The sequence below is a fragment of the Sorex araneus genome, chromosome 6 (assembly GCF_027595985.1).
Source record: "Sorex araneus isolate mSorAra2 chromosome 6, mSorAra2.pri, whole genome shotgun sequence".
Taxonomy (NCBI): Eukaryota; Metazoa; Chordata; class Mammalia; order Eulipotyphla; family Soricidae; genus Sorex; species Sorex araneus.
In genome coordinates, this window is record NC_073307.1 from 98,433,082 (window position 1) to 98,453,566 (window position 20,485).

The 20,485-nt window shown below is 64.2% G+C and overlaps 1 protein-coding gene across 1 annotated transcript in view; it reads right to left on the reverse strand.

Moving 5' to 3' along the window:
* SHISAL1 (shisa like 1) overlaps positions 1 to 14,742 on the reverse strand; it is a 52,256-nt gene extending 37,514 nt beyond the window's left edge. Inside the window, exon 1 of the mRNA XM_055141671.1 lies at positions 14,515 to 14,742. The gene's annotated coding sequence lies outside the window, so the exon portion shown is untranslated. The remainder of the gene's footprint in view (positions 1 to 14,514) is intronic.
* Between the last annotated feature and the right edge of the window lie 5,743 nt (positions 14,743 to 20,485).

Here is a 20,485-nt window from a genome sequence, read left to right on the forward strand (position 1 = left end):
CACATATACACACATGCATACACATGAACACAAGCACATGTACACACATACATGCACACACATGTATACACATGAACACAAACACATGTACACACATGCATACACATGAACACAAGCACATGTACACACATACATGCACACACATGTATACACATGAACACAAACACATGTACACACATGCATACACATGAACACAAGCACATGTACACATGTGCACAAGCACACATGCGTGCACACGTGCATGCACATAAGCACACACATACACGCATATACACACATGCATATACATGAACACATACAAACATGCACGCACACACACATGTATACACGCATGAAAACACACCCGCACGCACAGACGTGCACGCACAGGGAGGATGTGGTCAGGGTTTTAGAGCTGGCCTTGCTGAGCTGTGGGGTGCCCAGTCACCCCCCTCTGAGTGGGGCCCGTCTCTCGAGCACCCACAGGGTGCAAAGAGCCGCCCTTGGCCCGTGGGCCACTGGGGAAGCACAGGCTGGCTTCCTGGGGGAGGGGGCGCGGCACCCGAGCCCCGTGTTCCGGCCCCCCACCACGACCAGCTGGGGGAACCCTGCTCTTCCCCCGGCCATGAGCCGGGCCCCGCGTCAAGCCCCGCGCACTGCCCAGACCCGTGTCTGGTGTCTGAGCCCTGGGCAGACCCTCTGCTCGCCATCCCCGGGCAGGCTTGGGGCCCCAGGGTGCCCACGGGGCCCCAGGGGCCAGCTTCTCTGTCCACTCCGAGGCCCCACGTGGCCTCACTGTGGCTGGGACTGAGACCTCACAGCCGCCCGACCTCCTCGCCGGTGCCTTAGTTGTGTGTTGGGCCCCACCAGCAGTGCTCGTGGCTGACTCCTGGCTCTGTGCTCGGGGATCCCTCCTGGAGGGGCTCGGGGGAACCACAGGGGTCGCCGAGGATCGACTCTGGGTTGGCTGCGTCCAAGGCCAGCGCTCTGCCCACCGTCTGCTCATTCTGGCCCTGTCCTGGCACTTTAAAAGTCATTTCCTTACATTTAGGACAAATCAAAAGAAAATACATGAAATCCAGGACAACAGGGACAAATCAAAGAAACACCCCCCATGCACGCACACACACACACACAAAGACGACAAAAATGGCCACAGAGGCTAAATATGTGATGGTCATCTTAGCGGTCAGTGGTCTGGAGTCGCCTAAAGACGAGGAACGGCAGGTGAGAGCAGAAGATTCAGCTTTTGGGCCACCTACAGGAAATGCACCGCCACTTCCCAGGTAAACTCAGCCTCTGAATTAAAGGCTGGAAAACAATCCAAACAACAGACAGAAAGAAAAAAGGAAAGGTAGGTTGAGCTCCACCTGGACGCTGCACAGATCTCGGCTGCAGACAGCCGGCAGGGCCTGGGGAGGCAGCCCCGAAGGCCAGCACTGCCTGCACGAGGCTGACCCGGCTCAGCCTCGGCCCCACCAACGCTCCCTGGAGGCCTGGCAGGAGGGAGCCCCCAGCACAGAGCCAGGGGCAGCCCCCCAAAACAAGCCGGAACCAAGGGTCATCTCACTAGGAGGTTGGGGGGTCGGTTACATGGTGATTAGGTCATCACAATGTTGTCCGTGTAATTAATCAGCGAGGAATGATTAATACAGCAGCTTCCACTCACACACACCACACACCACACACCACACACACACACACACACACACACCACACACCACACACACACACACACCACACACACCACACACACACACCACACACACACACCCCAAATACACCGGAGTGTAATCAGGGAAATGAAGCCAAGAGGTGGAAACACTCCCCCCCCACACAGTGGCCCCTGTCCTGCCCACACCTTGCGGGTGGGGCTCAGCCCCCGTCAGGAGGAGTCTGGGGGAGCACTCCTCCTCGGCAGCCCGTGCTCCCCCTTCTCCGGGCTCCTCAGCACAGCCCCCGCCCCGGAGCCCCTTAACCCGCTGCCCTAGGACGCGCCCACAACGCAGCCCCGGGCCCAGGCTGTGGACGCTTCCCTGGGCGGGAGGGAGAGACGGAGGCGTCCGTCTGTCCGCCCGTGTCCGTGCGCGCAGAGGAAGGCGCTGCAGGGCACCCTGCCCCCGGGGCAGCTCGCTCAGCCCCCCCCCCGCCCGGGGGCGCCTGGGGAATCGGCGAGTTGGTCAGACCCAGCTACACCCCCAACCTCAGTGTCCCCGTTTGCCGCTGCCAAGGCCTCTGGCGCTGCTGCTGAGAACCAACCGGGCTTCAGCTGGGTTCCGGGGGGCCGCCCCGTGGTGCTCGGTGCTTCCTTGTGGCCCCGGGGCCCCCCTGAGTGGTGTCCAGAGTCAAACTGGGTCAGCCCCGTGCGAAGCCCGCACTCTCCCCGCCGGACACGGGTGCGAGACCCCGCCCCCCAGCCGCCAGTCCCGGGGGAGCCAGAGGGCGTCGTGAAGTGGTGATGTGGGTCCTCGGGGGGCTGCGGGGGGCGGGAGACCCACCAGGTCAGTGCCCGGAGGCCTCTGGAGGGGAGTGGGGACCCAGAGGGCTAATGAGCAAACTGGCGGGTTGGGCCCGGCCAGAGCCCGCGGCCTCATTTCCACACAGCCCGGCGGGGCCCAGAGTAATAAGTACGACCCACGGGGCCGGAGCGAGAGCACAGAGGGGAGGGCGTTTGCCTTGTACACAGCCAACCTGGGTTCGATTCCCAGCATCCCATAGGGTCCCCCGAGCACCGCCAGGAGTGATTCCTGAGTGCAGAGCAGCCAGGAGTGACCCCTGTGCACTGTTGGATGTGACCCAGAAAGCAAAATAATAATAATAATAATAACAACAGCAATAACCCGGGAGTCAGGCGCCCGGTGTGCTTGGCCCCCCGTGCTGACGCCCACCCGGGCGGGAGTGGGGTGGGGGCGCAGCAGGAGACAGCCCCGGGCTCCGTGCCTGCACTGTGCGTGCAGCCCACCCTGACTGGAGTCCCCGAGCTCCCTCTGACCCCGAGCACTGCGGCTGTGGTTCCTGAGCCCCCAGCATCGGACGGCCCACCTGGCTGGTTGGGAATCACCAGTGAGACCCCGAGCACCACTTGTAAGACCCCAAAATGATACGAAACAACATGCAGGGCAGGGCCAGCCTTGCAGCCTCTCCCAGGGGCCCAGAGAGGGTGTGCTGTGCGCTCAGGGTCACACAGCCCCACCATGGCTGCCTGTTGGTCCCATCTGGGTGGGGCTCTGACACAGAAGGGGGGGTCTTCACCCCCAGGAGGAGGGCTCAGGGCCCGAACACACCACATGTGAGCCAGACCAGTCTCCAGAGCCCAGGGCAGGGACAAACCTCCCTCCTCTCTTCTCTCTTCACCAGCGCCCCAAGGTGACCGCTGCCCGGGGCCCAGGCCAGCCACAACCTCAGTGGCGCCCCCCACCCCTGCCCATGGTCCCCCTGGAGTCCCAGGACCACCTCAGGAGTTGCTTCTGTGCATTCCTGTGTACAGAGGACAGAGCGGCCCAGAGAGGTTCAGAAACTCGCCTGAGGTCACATAGCAGGGAAGGGCAGAGCTTGGGTTGGTTTTTGCTTCTAGTGAAGCAAAACAGTGTTTATTATTATTATTATTATTATTATTATTATTATTATTTTGCTTTTTGGGTCAAACCCGGCAATGCACAGGGGTTCCTCCTGGCTCTGCACTCAGAAATTACTCCTGGTGGTGCTCGGGGGACCCTATGGGATGCTGGGAATCGAACCCGGGTTGGCTGCATGCAAGGCAAACGCCCTCCCCGCTGTGCTATCGCTCCAGCCCGAAAGTAGTTTTTTATTGGACGAAACTTGCTTAGAAAAAAGTAGGGGGGGGAGGTGTGTTCCCTGGCGCACCTGGGCGTCTCCAGAAGGCAAAGAAGCAGCCACGGGCGAGCAAGGCCCCTGTCCGGGGGGGAGAAGGTGGACTGGGGTCCCCCTGCCCTGGCCCACAGCATCTCCTGCCTCTACTCCCCTGCCTCAGTTTCCCTGCTGCTCCACGCTCCTGTGTGGGTCGGGCTCAGCTCTGCCCTGTGTGTGGGGTCCAGCTGGGGCGGGCGGGAGGTCAGGCCCGGGGTCATGGCCGGAATTCTGGGGTCTTGGCTCTGCTGCTGAAACTGTCTTGGCCCAAGCGGTTCTTTCGGAACCGGAACCGCATGTTTCCATGGGGTGCGGGGCAGGAGGCTTGGGCGGGGGGGGGGATCCCCGCTTCTGCCTGCTGCTCTGGGGGCTCCGGCAGTGTGGGGGGGAGGAGGCCACGGCCGAGGAGCCAGGGCGGAAGCAAGTGGGGCGCTCCCGGCCCCCCACCGAGCCCCCGCCCAGCTGAGCCCCCCCGCCCCCAGGCTTAGCACCTGTTTATTAATCCGCTCGCACCTTGCGGTAATTAATTCTCCGCACACTGAGGAACGGCTGGTAACAACGCTCCCTTCTCGGCCTGTCAGGGTGGGGCTCTCCCCCTCCCCTCCCGGGGGGCCCCCCACTGCCTCCCTCCCTGCCCTGGGCCCCTGGGGACGATGGCTTCCAGGAGGGTCCGAGAGCCTGGCTCTGCTTCTGTCTCCAGAACGCGGTGCCGAGGCCGTGGGCAGGGAGAGGTCGTGGCGGGCCCCAGCTGGGACCCCCAAGCACAGGGCCAGGACACCGTCCCCCCAAAACCAGCTAATGACAGTCAGGGGGAAGCTCAGTCCGGAGCTGGGCGGGGCTGGACACTCCTGGTGCCCCGAGACACGTGACCGCACCCTGGATCGCCCGGAGGGGCCCTGGGCTCCCTGAGCACTGTTCAGAGGCCCCACGAGTCAACTGACCAACTGACCACAGATAACGTCTTGGGGGGGGCAGGGGCTGCGGGGGCAGGGGGGCGGGCTTCCTGGAGCTGGGGAGGCCCAGGGGAACCGTCTGACCCGGCCAGTCATCTGGCAGTCGCTTGTCTGTCAGTCACAGCCACCAGCCGGTCACTGTCAGGTACAGCCGTCGCTACCGTCCCCTCCCACCCAGCTGGGGTCCTGCTGGGGGCGGCCCTCGTCGCTGGCTCTTTGTGGGTGTCCACAGAAGCTGCGTGACCCCAGGAACAAACGCTGGCAGGACCTGGGCGGGGGCTCGGGGCTCAGGGCTCGGGGCTCGGTCTGTCCCGGGTGCCTGTCCCGGGCGCCTCCAGCACCCCGGGCGTCCCGACTGGCTGACCGGAGCCCGGGGCAGAGCAAGGAGCTTCGGGGACAATGGAACCGAGGCCACGGGAGCCCGCGAGACGCGCGTCGCCCTGGCGGCAGGTGCAGGCGCCGGCCTGGAGCACATGGTCTGCCTGAGTGGGGAAGGGGCTCCGTGGCCGGCCTGTGGGCTGGCTCGGGGCGCACCAGGTGACCCCACGCCTCCAGGCCCCACCCACCCCCCAGCTGGTACCTCCCACCTGAGGGGTTCTCAGAAGCTCCCGGGGGGACTCGGCTTTGGCTCTGCCTCCAGTGCTCACTGCAGACCCTCGCCCGGGCCGGGGGCTGCGGGGCCAGACCCCCGGTTCCAGATGTGAGGAATCTGAACGGTCCAGCCAGCCCCCAACGGTGCCTGTCCCCAGCCCCCGCCGGGGCGCCCCACCCCGAAACTCGACGTCAAATGTCCCCCCAGAGCTGCAGAACTGGGCACTTCCTTGGGAAAACTAAGCACCAGCCAAGGCCCCCCGGCAGGGTCGTGAGCCCTGGGCGGGGGTCTCTGTCCCCGGCACCCGCAGAGGAAGGAGGCGGCACAGAGGGGTGGGGCCCGTGCCCTGCTGTGAGGGACCTGCCGGGTGCAGCTGCAGCCAGGGGACACGTGCTTCACGTCCCGGCCCCGTGGCGCCCGCCTGCCCCAGATCCCCGGGGTCGCCAGCCCAGCAGCCCCCCTCCCCCCGCCCCTGGCTCCCAGCTGAGTCTGCCCTGCGCATCCCCAGCGCCTCCTTTGAGGAATTGGGATAATAGTCCCCCCCACCCCGCCCATGCCAGCAGACCTGCGCCTGCGAGAAGCACCTGCAGAGGGAAGTCCTGGTGCAGGGGGGGGTCCTGCCGTTTTATGGCGGGGGCTGCCTCTCACCCCTCGGGAGAGCTGGCAGGCCCCGCGACCCCTCCCGCACCCGGAGCCACACCCACCAGGACCTGACTCTGAGGACAGGCACGGGGGCACCGGGCTCTGGCGGCTCTGCCCGGCCCCTCCCCGACCACCCCCCCCCCCGTCTGGCCCCTGCTCCGCCTCCCTCTCCCACTCTCTCTGTCTCTAGCTCTGTCTTCATCTCTGTCTGTCTGTCTCTCCATCTCTGTCTGCCTCTTTATCTCCGTCTCTGTCTCTCTCCATCTCTGTCTGCCTCTTTATTGCTGTCTCTGTCTGTCTGCCTCTTTATCTCTGTCTCTGTCTCTCCATCTCTGTCTGCCTCTTTATTGCTGTCTCTGTCTGTCTGCCTCTTTATCTCTGTCTCTGTCTCTCTGTCTCTGTCTCCATCTCTGTCTCTCTCCATCTGTCTGCCTCTTTGTCTCTGTCACTCTGTCTCTGTCTCCATCTCTGTCTGCCTCTTTATTGCTGTCTCTGTCTCTCTGTCTCTGTCTCCATCTCTGTCTGCCTCTTTATCTCCATCTCTGTCTCTCTCCATCTGTCTGCCTCTTTGTCTCTGTCACTCTGTCTCTGTCTCCATCTCTGTCTGCTCTTTATTGCTGTCTCTGTCTGCCTCTTTATCTCTGTCTCTGTATGCCTCTTTGTCTCTCTCTTTCTCCATCCCCATCTCTGTCTCTCTGTCTCTGTCTCCGTCTTTGTCTCTGTCTCTCCATCTCTATCTCTCCTCTGTTTGCCTCTTTATCTCCATCTCTGTCTGCCTCTTTGTCTCTGTCTCTCTGTCTCCATCTCCCCCTCTCTCTTTCTCTGTCTCTGTCTCTGTCTCCGTTTCTGTCTCTGTCTCCATCTCTGTCTCTCTGTCTCTGGCTGCGTTCCTCAGTCTCCATCTTCAGCCGTGCCTCTGTCTCGTCTCCGCAGGGAGGTGGGTCTGCCGGGCCGAGCCACGGGGAGCTGGGGGCCTCTGGCTGTCCCAGGCCAAAACCAACCAGAGTAATTTAGCCCGTGAAACATGGCTTTTGCCTCCTCGTGCGTGTTTCGGTAAGTTTTCATCATGTTCCCGCCCCAGCGAAGACAGTTTCCTCTGTGAAAATAAACACAAAACACCAGCCGGCCCCACCGCAGGTCGCGGGGGCTCTGGGCAGGCGGGACCCAGGGTGTGTCTCGGGGGTCCGAGCTCAGGCGAGGCCCCGGTCTGGACCCCCACACTGTGCCCCCCAGCCGCTCCGGGGGTGGCCCGGTGCCCTGATGGCCCCTCCAGCACCATCTCCGCGTGACTGCCCCTTGGAGGGGAAACGTCTCTCCTGGAGACGGGGTGGGGGAGGGGCGCCGGTCTTGCACGAGACCAGCCCGGGTTCGGGTTCCATCCCCAGCATCCCATTATGGTCCCCGAGCACTGGCAGGAATGAATCCCAAGTGCAGAGCCAGGAGCCGGCCCAGAGCACCGCCGGGTGTGGCCCAAACAAGCAGAGACACAGAGGCGGCCGGGTCTCGTGGCCCCAGCTCTCCCCGGTCCCTTGACTGGGTCGGGCCGGTTCCGCCTCCCGCCTGCTCCCTTCAGCGTGGAGACGAGCCTGGACGGAGCGGCCGCTGGTGCGTGTCCAAGTGGACACTCGCCATCTGGGACTCGGTTTTCCCCACGGGGGGACACGGTCGCCCAGCAACGGGGGGTTTCCCAGACGGGCAGATCCAAGGTGCCTGTGAACAGGCGGCAGAGGAGGGAAAAACACAGAAGCACATTTGCCGCCTGCGAGCACCTGTTCAGCCTGTGGGCGGGTGGGCAGACGGAGGGGTGGGGGCGGGGTTCCTCTCGCACCTGTGCCCGCCCCGGGGGTGCCCAGTGTGGCCCAGGGGGGGTGGGGACGGTGCCCTGGGCCAAGATGGAGCGAGACTTCAGGGACGGCGGTCGGGGAGGGAGGGGGTAGTGCTCAGGGCTATGGGACTGGGAGCCCTGGTGTGTGTGTGTGTGTGTGTGTGTGTGTATGTGTGCATGTGCGTGTGCATGTACATGTGCATGTGCATGTGTGTATGCGTGTGCATGTGCGTGTGTGTACATGTGTGTGCGTGCGCATGTGTGTGCATGTGTGTGCCTGTGTGTGTGCACTGGGGGGTGTTAAAGAGAAAATCGTGGGTCTGGGGGTCGCCCGGTGGGTGTCTGCTCCCGCTCTGATGGTCAGCTGTGCATGGTCAGCTCTGCAGTGCCCACGTACTCCGGCCGACCCGTGGCCACTGTCCCCGCCCTGTCCCCCATGGCTCCTGCATCCAAGTGACATGGCAGGTAGGCAGGGAGGGGCCGTGGCTGTGGGGATCCTGGGATGTCATGAAACCACTCGGGCTGAGCCTGCGGACACAGGAGCCAGCGGCTGATCAGGTGCACCCCCGCCCCCCCCGGGGGCAGCTGACCCAGAGAAGGCAGAACGGAGGCCAGGAAAGGAATCCCAGAGAGGACCAGCGACCCCTCCCGGCTCTACCCCGTGGGTACCCCCCACCCCCGCCCCCCCATGCAGACTCTTACAGAGGTGGATGCCCCACGGGGGGCAGGCTGGAGAAACCCCACAGAGGCCCCCTTGGGCAAAGGGAGGGCGCACACATGCTGCCCCGCCCGTGTGCGGCTGTGTCCACGTGGCTGAGCACATGTGGCGCCCACATTGCCCCTCCGAGGCGGGCTGGGGCTCTCTCCGTCGTCGCAGGGGAGCCCGCCTTCCCTTCTCCCCCTCCTCTCCCTCCTCCCCCTTCCTGCAAGGCCCCAGATGAAATCTGTTTCCACTTCTCTGCTGTCTGCTCCTGAAATTGCTGTGAGGCGGCGGAGACCCGGCAGGCCTGGGCAGGCCCGGGCTGCCGTCCACTCCTGCCAAGGGCAGGGCCAGCTCCAGCCCGCGGGGGAGGGGATGAGCTGCCGTGAGCCCCGACGGCTGCCTGGGGGGCTGGTGGGGGGGGGGCGGGCAGTGGGGGCTCATCACAGACCTCATCAGTCTGGGCCTTCCCAGCTGGCCCCCGCATGGCCAAGGCGTGGGGGGGGAGAAAGTGACCGTCTCCCTCCCTCCCCTCTGCCTCACACGAGCCACCCCTGAGGGCCCCGACTTCCCACGCAAGTCAGGGACTCCGACGGGCCAAAGGCCGGGGCCTGAGCGCGCTCAGGAGAGAACAGGACCCTCCTGAGTGGGCCGGCCTGCCTCTGCCCCAGGCAGCCGTGGGGGGGGGGTGGCGCCCGCCCCGCTCCCCACTGCCTCTCAGGGTCGTTGTTTCTAGGCTTCCCGGAGGCAGAAGGTTCCCGAGTCCCACTGGGGCCCCCCGGAGGGAGCTGGACTTGGTCCTGGAGCCACTGCAGAGCTGGGAGGGGGAGGGGCGCTGAGTCTGCGTCTGGGGGGGAGGGGCCCACGCCCAGCGTGACCCTCTGGCTCCCGTGCAGGGCTCAGCTCTGGCGGGGCCCAGGGGACCATGTGGGGCCAGGTGAGGCCCCCCCTGCTGTCCTGTCACCCCAGTCCAGCAGGCCCGGTCTGGCGGGCAGCGATCCGGGTGAGCGGAGGGCGGGGGGCTGCCTCCCTCCCGCCCTATCTGTCCTTCTGCAGAGAGATCTGCAAGCTGGGCCTGGGGGCCACCCTGTGCGGGCACTAGGGGAGAGGCAGTCAGTGCAAGCCGGGAGGCCAGCCTGGCGGAGGAGGCCGACTCAAAGTAACCTCTGCGGGAGGCTCCCCGCCCCCATCCTGGCCAGCGCCTTGCCCAGCACTATCTTCCGGCCCTCAGTGACCCAGGGTGGGCAGGGGAAAGACCCCCTCTCTCCCAGCCCCTCAGGCCAGGCAGAGATCATCTGGAAGGTTCCTGGGCATTCTCAGAGGAAGCATTTCCCCAGCCTGGTGGGGGCCCAAGCGAGCCCCTGCTGGGTGATGGATGGGCGTGTGGCGGTGTGGCGGTGGCAGGTCACCGGGGAGGGAATGGTGAGGGAGCCGGGCAGATCAATCGCGACATAAGGAGCAGGTGGTGGTGGCGGAGAAGCAGGAGGCGGCGCGTGGGGGGGAGGCGTCACCTTCCCCCACAGCCCCGAATTGGGGACTCGCCTGGGCGCCCCCCACCCGGGAGAGAGCGAGAGCGGAGAGAGGCAAAGGGAGCCCCGTGGCGAGAGACCCCGGTTGGCTCAGGGGGGCCTCGGGTGCCCCCAAATGTGACCTTTGAAACAGAGAGGAAAGGATGAGGGGTGGTCTGGGCACACGCGTGTGGGAGCCTGGGTTCGAGTCCCAGCACTGCACAGTACTGCTGGGATAGACCCAATGTGCTGAGCTGGGAGTCGCCTCTGAGCACCATCGTGTGTGCCCTAAAAACTGTGTGTGTGTGTGTGTGTGTGTGAGAGAGAGAGAGAGAGAGCAAGAGTATGTGTGTGTGCACATGTATGTGTCAGAGAGCGTGTGTATGTGCGTGTGTGAGTGTGTGTGTGCAAGTGTGTATACATGCATGTGTGAGAGAAAGCATGTGCCTGTGTGTGCATGTGTGAGAGTGTATGTTCTTGAGTGTGCATGTGTGAGGGAGTGTGTGCGACAGTGTGTGCATGTGTGTGCATGTAGGGCGTACTTTGTGTGCATGTGTATGCACGTGTGTGTGCATGTATGTGTGCGACAGTGTGTGTGCATGCATGTGTGCACAAGTGTGTGTGCACACACCTCACCTCTGCTAGACCCAGGCCCTGTAAGTGTTGGGGGCTCGAGTGGGTGAGCGGGGGGCGGCCTGGTTTGGGGGGCATCTGCCCAGCTTCTCGGTCACAGCTTCCGTCACGCCTACCTCCCCCCGCGGGCCTGGAGGTCACCTCCAAATGTCCCGGCCGGCCCAGTGCCTGCAGTCGGGGTCATGCGGGCACGAGACCCAGCGCGGCAGGGCAGGGCAGGGCAGAGCCGAGAGGGGAGCCTGGGTGCACCCCGCCCTGCCCGGGCCCACCAGCCTGGCGTCGGCGCTGAGAGGCTGAGGAGCCCGGGGCCCGGAGCCTGCGGTGACGAGGGGAGGCTCGGGGGGCGCCCTGGAGTGAGCGAGGAGCCAAGGGGCACCAGGCAGGCAAAGGGCCCTGCCATGGCTCATGGCTCAGGGACGGGCCCCGTTAGCTCCCAGACACGGGAGGGAGCCCAGGCCTGGGGTCACTGCTCCCCGGTGTCTCAAGGGGTGAAAGGTTTCGGGGTCAGGCCCGTGCAGGCTGACCCAGAGAAGGCAGAACGGAGCTGTGCATCTTGGGACAGAGTCTCAACCTCTCTGGGCTCCACAGGGAGGAATCGAAGAGACAATGAGGGCAGGAGAGCGGGTCTCTGGCCTGAAACCCTGAAGGAAGGTCCAGCACGTCTGCTGGACCCCACAGAGGATGTGGGCCCACATGTCCAGTGAGGGATTGCTGGGCGCTGCCGCCCGCACACGCTGGCAGGGCCATGGGGAGAGCCAGGCCCCAGGGAGAGATCCTGGGCGACTGCCTGGAATAGGCGGGCGGGAGCCCACCCTGACTCGCCGCAGAGAGAGAAGCTGCCCACCGCTGCGGCTCTGAAGGGTCCCGTGGGAAGGGCAGGCAGGGAGGACAATGTGGGGCAGTCTGGAAGAAACTTCCAGAAGCTTCTAGAAGCCTGGAGATGCTCAGAGCTGGGCTGGAGTGAGAGTCACTGGCTCTGTGTGCCTGATCCTGGTGTGGGGCGTCCTGACAGGAAGGGGTGCGGCCAGGTGGCCGGGGGTGCTAAGACCTTTGCCCGAGGGACGGGGCACCCGGGGTGTTTGAAGAGGCCACCCATAGACGTGACTGGGTGTGTGAGTGTGTCTGTGTGAGCGTGTGTGAGAGCATGTGCTTCAGGGCGTCAAAGTGTACATGTGTGAATGTGTTGTGTATGTGTCAGAGTGTGTGAATGTGTGTGTGTGTCAGAGCATGTGTGTCAGCATGTGTGAATCTGTCAGAGTGTGTGTCAGCATGTGTGAATGTGTGTGTGTCAGAGCATGTGTGTCAGCGTGTGTGAGTCTGTCAGAGTGTGTGTCAGTGTGTGTGAATGTGTCAGAGCGTGTCAGTGTGTGTGAGCATGTCAGAGTGTCAGAGTGTGTTTGGTCAGTGTGTGTTTCAGTATGTGTGTCAGCGTGTCAGAGTGTGTCAGCATGTGTGAATGTGCCAGCGCGTGTGTCAGTGTGTGTGAATATGCCAGTGTGTGTCAGTGTGTGTGTATCAGTGTGTGTGTGTCAGCATGTGTGAGTGTGTCAGAGTGTGTCAGCATGTGTGTGTGTCAGAGCGTGTGTGTCAGCATATTGAGTGTGTCAGCATGTGTCAGCATGTGTGCGTGTGTCAGCATATGTCAGCATGTGTGCGTGTGTCAGAGCGTGCGTCAGCATGTGTGCATATGTCAGAGTGTGTGTTCAGCGTGTGTGAGTCAGTGTTGTGTCAGCGTGTGTGTAAGTGTGCAGCGCATATGAGTGTGTGCTCAGAGCACTGCAGGTGTCCGGGGAGCAGGGCTCTGGGAGGTGCTTCCTGAGGCAACAGCGGCAGGGGGCGAGGGTGGGGGCGAGGGTGGGGGTGAGGCGCAGGGCGGGGTGAGGCGGGGACTGCAGGCAGCCGGCCCTGGGCCCCGGGAGCAGGCGAGCAGTGGGCCTGGTGCATGTGGGTCTTGGGTGCTGTGTCCAGGCCCGGTGGGCTCGGGCCGCCTCCCTGTCCCCAGCCTCCGGGGCCAGTGCTGGGCAGTGAGCTGGCCCAGGTGCCCGCCCGGCTCTGGGGGACCCGGGATTGGAGACTCGGGCGGGGAATCCGTCCCCCCCCCCCCCCGCAGCTGCCAGGCGGGTAACGACTTTCATTAATCCCATCAGCTTGCCTCAAACTTGATTATAATTACTCGCCAGCCCACACCCCTGCGCGTCGCCCTGAGTGGAATCTACATTAATCAACTCAGCGTCTCATCAGGATGCTGCCGCGGCTCGGCCAATGGGGGCGGCCAGGGGTGGGGCGGAGCTGGCGGCTCCCGGGGCGTCTGGCCTGCTAACCGCCTCCCGCACCTGGTGGCCTGCCCTGCCCCAGCTCAGCCCAGAAACACTTGGACCCGCATTTTCTTTTTCTTTTCTTTTTTTTGGGGGGGAGTCACACCCGGGACCGACTCCTGGAGGTGCTCAGGGGACCACCTGGGATGCCGAGGATTGAACCCCCTTCAGCCTCGTGCAAGGCAAACGCCCTCCCCGCTGTGCTATGGCTCCAGCCCCTGACTTTGCGTTTTCTCCACCCTCAGACCTAAGGCTCAGAGAGGTCCTGCAACTCCATGTGGCTCACACAGCACATCGGAAACGGTGACCCTCAGCCCACCTCCTCCCTGTCGCTCAGGGAGCAGGGCAGGGAGAGCCTCCCCAGGTGCCCCCCCACTCACCCAGCTCAGTGACAGTGCCACCAGGGGTCACCCTGAGCCCGCAGGTGTGAGCCCTGCCCCGCTGCCGTGCTGGTGCCCTCTCACCCAATGCAGCTCCCCTCCTCCCTCCCCTGCATGCCGCACCTCAGCATCACCTGCTGGACCCCCAGACCCACCGCCCGGGTCACCAGCCTCTCGGGAGCCCCCCTCCCCACACCCAGGTTGCACATATCAGATGGACAGAGGGACAATGCGAACGCCCCCCCAGGCCCCCAAGAGCAGGAGAGCAGAGAGCAGACCACTGAGGCCACAGCCCTCTGCCCTCTTTCCCGCAGCCTCACCCCTACCTGCCCTCCTATCTTTGGCATCACCCCTACCTGCCCTCCTACCCACAGCCTCACCCCTACCTGCCCTCCTACCTACAGCCTCACCCTTACCTGCCCTCCTATCCTTGGCCTCACCCCTACCTGCCTTCATACCCTTGGCCTCACCCCTACTTGCCCTCCTACCCGCAGCCTCACCCCTACCCGCACTTCTGCCTGCACCCTCCCATGTCAGGAGCTGCAGAAAATCCCCAGCAATGTCCCCCGCTCACTAAACAATGCTCCTAAGTGCCCGGGAAAGTTGGGGACAGTCCTCTCGGGAGAGCAGCCACCCTGGCACCCCTCTGCCGAGTTGCAGGTGCCCCAGCTGCAGCCAGTCCCCGCTGAGCCCGGCCCTGCAGAGCGCCCACTTTGCTCTGAGAGATGCAAAAAAACCTCTGCGAGGCCAAGACCAAAGAAGGGGGGGCCAGTGGCCACTCTGAGGGACCCCCGCGGTCCTCCGCTCGGCACCCAGCAGCCCCCACTCAGGTCCCCTCGCCCCTCCAAGTCATCCCACTCCTCCAGGAACTGCTCTGGAACTGTCTCCCCGAGGTCGGAGGTCACAACCCCCCAGAGAGCCACCGCCCCCCAGCCCGCCCTCCGCAGCACCCCGAACTCTGCCCCCGCATCTGCTGCCCCCGCCCCTGAGCCAGCACCTCTCCCTGCTTCCCACAGACCCGCAGCAGGAGGCCAGCTATCGGGGAGCTCCGCGGGCTCTGGGAGGCGAGGGCGGAACCCCGGGTGCCCAGCGCCCCCACCCCACAGCCCCCTCCCCCTACCTGTGGGAGCGGCCTGGGCGGGCCTGCACGTGGGGAGACTCGGGGCGACTGTCCTCCTGCCCCGGAGCTGCCGGGCTGCTGGTGGCACCGCCCAGGTTGGGGCCCGTGTGGTGGTGGGCGGCGGGGGCCAGGGGTCAAGTATTCCTGGCCGCCACCTGCCGCCGGCCCATCCCAGGGGCCAGCTGCCAACCCGGGGGACGCGGCCGGCCGGGCCCTGTCATCTGCGAGCCGCATCTGCACCGCCGGGCTGAGGCGAGCGGGTTATTTTTAGAGCCAGGCCCAGCCCCAGACATGGAATCCCGGCTGCGCTCGGCCGCGCGGGCACCCTCCCGGCCAGGGTCTAGGAGCCACGCAGCGTGGGGGCAGGGCGGGAGCCTGTGGGGGTGGCCGGGTGGGGCCGGGTGGTCTCCCTGTGCCCCCAGAAAGGGCAGCACCAATGCAGGGTCCCGACCTGGGGCTCAGCATGGGGCAGCCAGGTCCTGCCCGAAGCTGCCTCAGTTTCCCTGTCTGGAAGCTGAAGGAGGGCAGAGGGACCTTCCTCTCGGCAGGAGGGCTGGGGAAGCCTCCGCTGCCCACTTGCCTGTCCACTCAGAGCTCCCCACGGCAGACACAACCATGGGGGGGGGCACAGCCCCTGCCCCCTCACACGGCTAGTCCTTCTGTGCTCCAGAAATATCTGGTCAGGTGGAAAACACGCCGGCCGGTGGGCAGGCAGGGAGACCCAGGCCACGAACACCCAGGAGGAGCTGGGGGCTCAGGGCCAGCCTGGCAGACTCAAGGCCTCGATTTGACCCCTGGCTCTGCCTCAGTGAGCTGGACCCCCAGGACAGGACTGTGTGAGCGTCTGTCAGCGTCAGCCCTGCCCAGAGACCACAGACCCCGCCAAACCGACATAGCAGGCGCAAGAAGAAGGGGTTGCCAAGCCCTGAGCACCCACAAGCTACACACCACCCAGGCACTGAGCTGCCCGCACTGGGAGGCCTGAGCGCTAAATAAAGGAGGAAAGTGGATTGATTCATTGTTTCACCAGCCCTAGCAGTGAATTGTTACACTGTTTCACTAGCCCTGGAAGTGGATCATTACATTGTTTCACCAGCCCTGGCACTGAATTTTTACATTGTTTCTCCAGCGCTGGAGTCTATACAGGGCCACACCAAAGCGATTCGAGAGCCCCCCTCTGAGCTGCAGGCAGCCTGGCACGACGTGTAGGTCCCACTGGGCCACCCCCCACCCCCATCCCCCGCCCCATTTCCCACCCGGCCTGATCCCCGTGCCTTGCAGCTGCCTCGTGGATTCTGGCCCCATCTGGCACCTGTCACTCTGCAGAGTGGGAGTGAGGCTCAGCCGGGAGGAGGGCAAGGGTACCAAGGAGGAAGGGGCAGGTCCAGAGAGGCACAGGGAGGGGGGAGTGGGCCCCCCAGCTCTGCTCAACCTGAGCACTGAGCATCAGGCCAGGCCCTCGGGAATGGATCTTGGATCCCAGAGCACCAAAGGGGAGCACCACAGGGGAACATCTGTAAAGGATGTGTTGGTGCATCCTTTGTTCCTCCCAGACATGCACATGTATCTATGACACACACCTGCATGTATATACATCTGGTGCATGCATGTGCACACATGTTCTTTTGTTTTGTGTTTTTTTTTGTTTTTTTTGGGGGGGCTTTTGGAGCAACACTCGAAGATGCTCAGGAATTATTCCTGTTGCTGCGTTCAGGAATCACTCCTAGCAGGGCTCGGGGGATCATGTGGGGTACCAGGAACCGAACCCGGGTTGGCCACGTACAAGGCAAACGCCCTACCTGCTGTCCTGTCACTCCAGCCCGAGTGCACACGTGTGTGTGTGTGCACATATGTGTACAAGTATTTGAATGTGTGCATTCATACACAAACACGTGTCTTGTGTGCATGCATATATAAACACATATGCACTTGCATGGACTCATTCATACATGCACACATAATTCTCATAGATACACACACACACACACACACACACACACACACACACACACAGAGCTCAGGCATCCCTGCATCTGCATTGTCTAGAGCAGCCCCTTAGCCTGACACCTTGTCCCTGGGGTGGCCCCAGGCTGGGGCAGAGAGCGCCCCCTGCTGGCTGGACTGACTCCTGTCAAATCTGAGCGGCGAACACCCTCCCCACGGACACCCCTGCCCAGGTCTCCTCAGGCCCCGCAGGCTGAGGGTTCAACCCACTCCAAGCTCAGTCTCAGCGCCCCCACCGGAAAGTTCTGCGGGTTCCTGCTCTGGGTGGGGAGGAGCCGGCTGCCCTGGCCCCCCCAGCTGCCACTCCGCTGACAGGGACCCCCGGCCCACGCGCCCTGTTCTCTGCCTTGTACCCACTTCCTGTCCTCCTGCGTCTGGGAGCTGCGGCCACACTGACTCAGCCTCATCCGAGCTACTGAGCGTCGGTCCCGGCTTTCCAGACCCCGCAGGTCGCCCTGTTTGGGGGCTGCAGACGCGGGACCAGGGTTCAGGCTGTCCGGTCAGGCCTGCGGCCGGCACCCGCCTGAAGCACCACACATGCGCCCCCACAGCCCTGCCTGGTTACTCCCCAGCACGGAGCCCGAAGTAACCCCCAAGCACCCCCTGCTGCCCGCCCGCCTCCCGTGCTCTCGGGTCTCTGGCGTCGCCCGGAGAGCGTCCCCGGGTGCCTGCAGGCTCTCCTGTGGCTTCCCCGGTTCTTGCTGTCACTCCACAGCTGCGGGTGACTGCCCCAGTCAGCAGAGGAGAATGCCTGCGGGTGGCCCAGCTACGACCACCTAGAAAACCAGCCACACTGCAAGGCCTCCAGCCGGGGGCCTGGGACCCTCCCCCCACCCCGGGGCGTCTCCAGAAACTCCCAACGGCCTTTTTGCAGGCTGGGCTTTGGGGGGCGGGTGTGACTGAGCAGGTCAGCAGCTGGGGGGCACCGTGTGTGGTCACACTCACCACTCACCCCGGAGCCTCATTTCCAGAAGTCGTGGGGCTCCTCGGCTTCTTCTGGAGCTTTCTGCCCCAGGCTCAGAGAGGACCCTCCTCTACTGGGTCGTGAGTGAGTCCTGTGCAGATGCCATGGCTGTGCTCCAAGGAGGAGGAGAAGCAAACTAAGGAGAGAGGAGAGAGAGAAGGAGAGAGGAGAGAAGAGGAGAAATGAGAGAGAGAAGGAGAGAGAGGAGAGAAGAGAGAGGAGGAGAGATGAGAGAAAATGAGAGATGAGAGAGAGAAGGAGAGAGAGGAGAGAAGAGAGAGGAGGAGAGATGAGAGAGAGAAGGAGAGAGAGGAGAGAAAATGAGAGACAAGAGAGAAGGAGAGAGGAGAGGAGAGAGAGGAGAGATGAGAGAGAAGGGGAGAGAGATGAGAGAAGAGAGAGGAGGAGAGATGACAGAAAATGAGAGATGAGAGAGGAGAGATAGGAGATGAGAGAGAAAACGAGAGATAAGAGAGAGAAAGAGAGGAGAGGAGAGAGAGGAGAGAAGAGAGAGGAGGAGAGATGACAGAAAATGAGAGATGAGAGAGAGGAGAGATAGGAGAGGAGAGAGGGAAGGAGAGATGAGAGAGAGAAGGAGAGAGAGGAGAGGAGAGAGGGAAGGAAAGAGGAGAGAGAGGAGAGAGAGAGAGGATAGGAGAGAGGAGAGAGAAAACGAGATGAGAGAGAGGAGAGAGACAGGAGAGAGGGAAGGAGAGAGGAGAGAGAGGGAGAGAGGGAGAAGGAAGGAAGGGGCCAAGGTCCTGGAGGGGAGGAGCTGAGGAGGGAGGGGCCCACTGGGGCCAGCTCCCCAAGGCTGGGCGCTGGTGTGCAGCCCACCTTGCCTTTGCCCAGAGCCCACCCCCAGGGCGCACTGCAGTCAGTGAGAGCCGGCCCCCATGCCCGCAGGTGGGGGTGCACAGAGCACCCCGAGGTCCAGGGCACCCCGGTTCCCCCGGCCTGCACAGTTTACACAGAGGAAGCCCACGTGTCAGACAGGAAACTTCCCCGGAGCTGGAGCCCTGGGCCCGGCCGGAGGGGGGTCGCCAGGCCTTCCCGGGGTGACCCGAGAGGACAGTCCATGGCCGGCCCCAGCAGGAGGCCAGACAGCCCGTGCGGATGGGCCGAGCATGCAGATGGGATGCATGCGTCCCCGTGTCCTTCGGCTCCCAGACCCAGCGTTAGCGTGACCAGCGCCTGCAGGACGGCAGATGTGGTGGCAGGACCCGGTCTGGGCGCCCCGAGGACGCACAACCACAGGCAGGTGCCCGCGAGGGCGGGGTGCCTCGCCCACATTCCGGGGTCCCCGGCAGCTCCTGCCTGTCTGAGCCCTCCCAGGGGGTGAACCTGGGCCCCTGGACCGGGCTCCCTGACTCTGTGCTCAGGGGCCACCCCGGAGGGCTGTGGGGGTCCTGGGCGGTGCTGGGACCCACCCGGGGGGCTGCCTCAGGACCAAAGCCTCGACCCCGGTGCCGCCTTTCCTGCTGCCCACAGCTGCCCGACACTTCTGGGCGTGGACAGGAGGCCCTGGAGTGACCAGGCCGCAGGCTGCACCCCAGTCCAGCCTCAGCCCCTCTGCCCTGCTCTTGGGGCCACTCGACCGGCAGATCCAGGGACTCAGGGGCCCCCTAAGGGCCCCACCCCCACCCCCCAGGCCAGCGCAGTGGGCAGGAGTCGGCCGGACTGTGGCTTCTCCTGGCTGCTGCCCGTCCCGCCTGCTCTGCGGCCACTGCAGCCGTGGACGGAGCCCAGGGGCCAGCCTGGGGGCAGAGCCCGAGACAGCCGCAGCTCGGCCGCCCTTGGGCCCAGGGATCGAATCCAGGGGTCAGTGCTGCTGTGCTTGTCTGCAGCCCGGGGCCCCTGTGCCCACGGTGGCTGCTGGTCCAGAGGGCAGGGCCCCGCCGAGCCAGAGAGGAACCAGGCAGGGCCCCCGGGCGAGGCAGCCGCCTCCCCTCCAAGCCCCCTTCTTCCTCCAGAACCTGGTGACCAGCCCGCAGGGCCGGGGAATGGCCACTGGCCCCTGTGTCCCCCAGGGCTCAGCCTAGTGGTCGAGCTGGAGGGTTGGTCAAGTCCACGAGGCTGGGAGGGAGAAGTCAGAGTGGCCACAGGGCACAGCTGCACCCTCTGCCCTGCGACCTCTGCCCTCTGCCCTCCGCCCCAAGCCCTCTGCCCTCTGCCCCGTGTCCTGTGTCAGGCCACAGCCGGCACATCACTGCCCGGAGAAGCCGCTGGTCAGCACAGGGACCAGGTTCAGCCCGGGAGTGTGCCCCATACCCACTTCCCCTCCCCCCGCAGTCCCTAGTAGCCGGTGTCCCGGGTCACCCCGCTGGCCGGGAGAGGTGGGTCCCGGCGACACCCCCAGGAACCGACCACATCCTGCCCTGGCCCCCGCCTGCCCGCTGCCCTCAGACCCTCATGTGGAGCCACTTTCGGTCCAACCTGGGTCTGGACACGGGGCCCAGCCCTGGGCGTCCTGAGGCCAGTCGGGGACAGGCTGCAGTGGGGGCATCTGTCACATCCCTCTCGCTGCCCGGTGCCGCTCTAATCCGGCTGAGCGGGCGGGAGCCCAGCCGGAGGCGGGGACGGGCGCAGGGGACAGGCCCCCCTGCCCATGGTGCTGTCCAGTCCCCTCCGGGGTGTAGGTGCCCCCGAGGGCCAGGCGTGCTCCTTGGTGTCCCTCACTGCCCACTTCCTGGGTGACCAGCAAAGCCCCGGCTGGGTGGACACAGGCCTGCTGGGGCCCCGGCACTGCCCGCTGGACGGAGCTGCTGCCCAGTGGGAGCCGCTGGCCAGGGTGCTCCCAGGACCCCGGGTGCCACCCACAGTGCCCCACCAGGAGACTGGGTGGCAGTGGTATGGGTGGGGCAGCCCCAGGTGCTGCCACTGAGCACAGCTCCAAATGTGAGTGCATCCAAAATACGTGTCTGTGCGTGTGCGCATGTGGGCCCCGTGAGGAGACATGTGTGTGCCCCAGACATGTGTGCACAAGGGCCCCGTGTGTGTGCA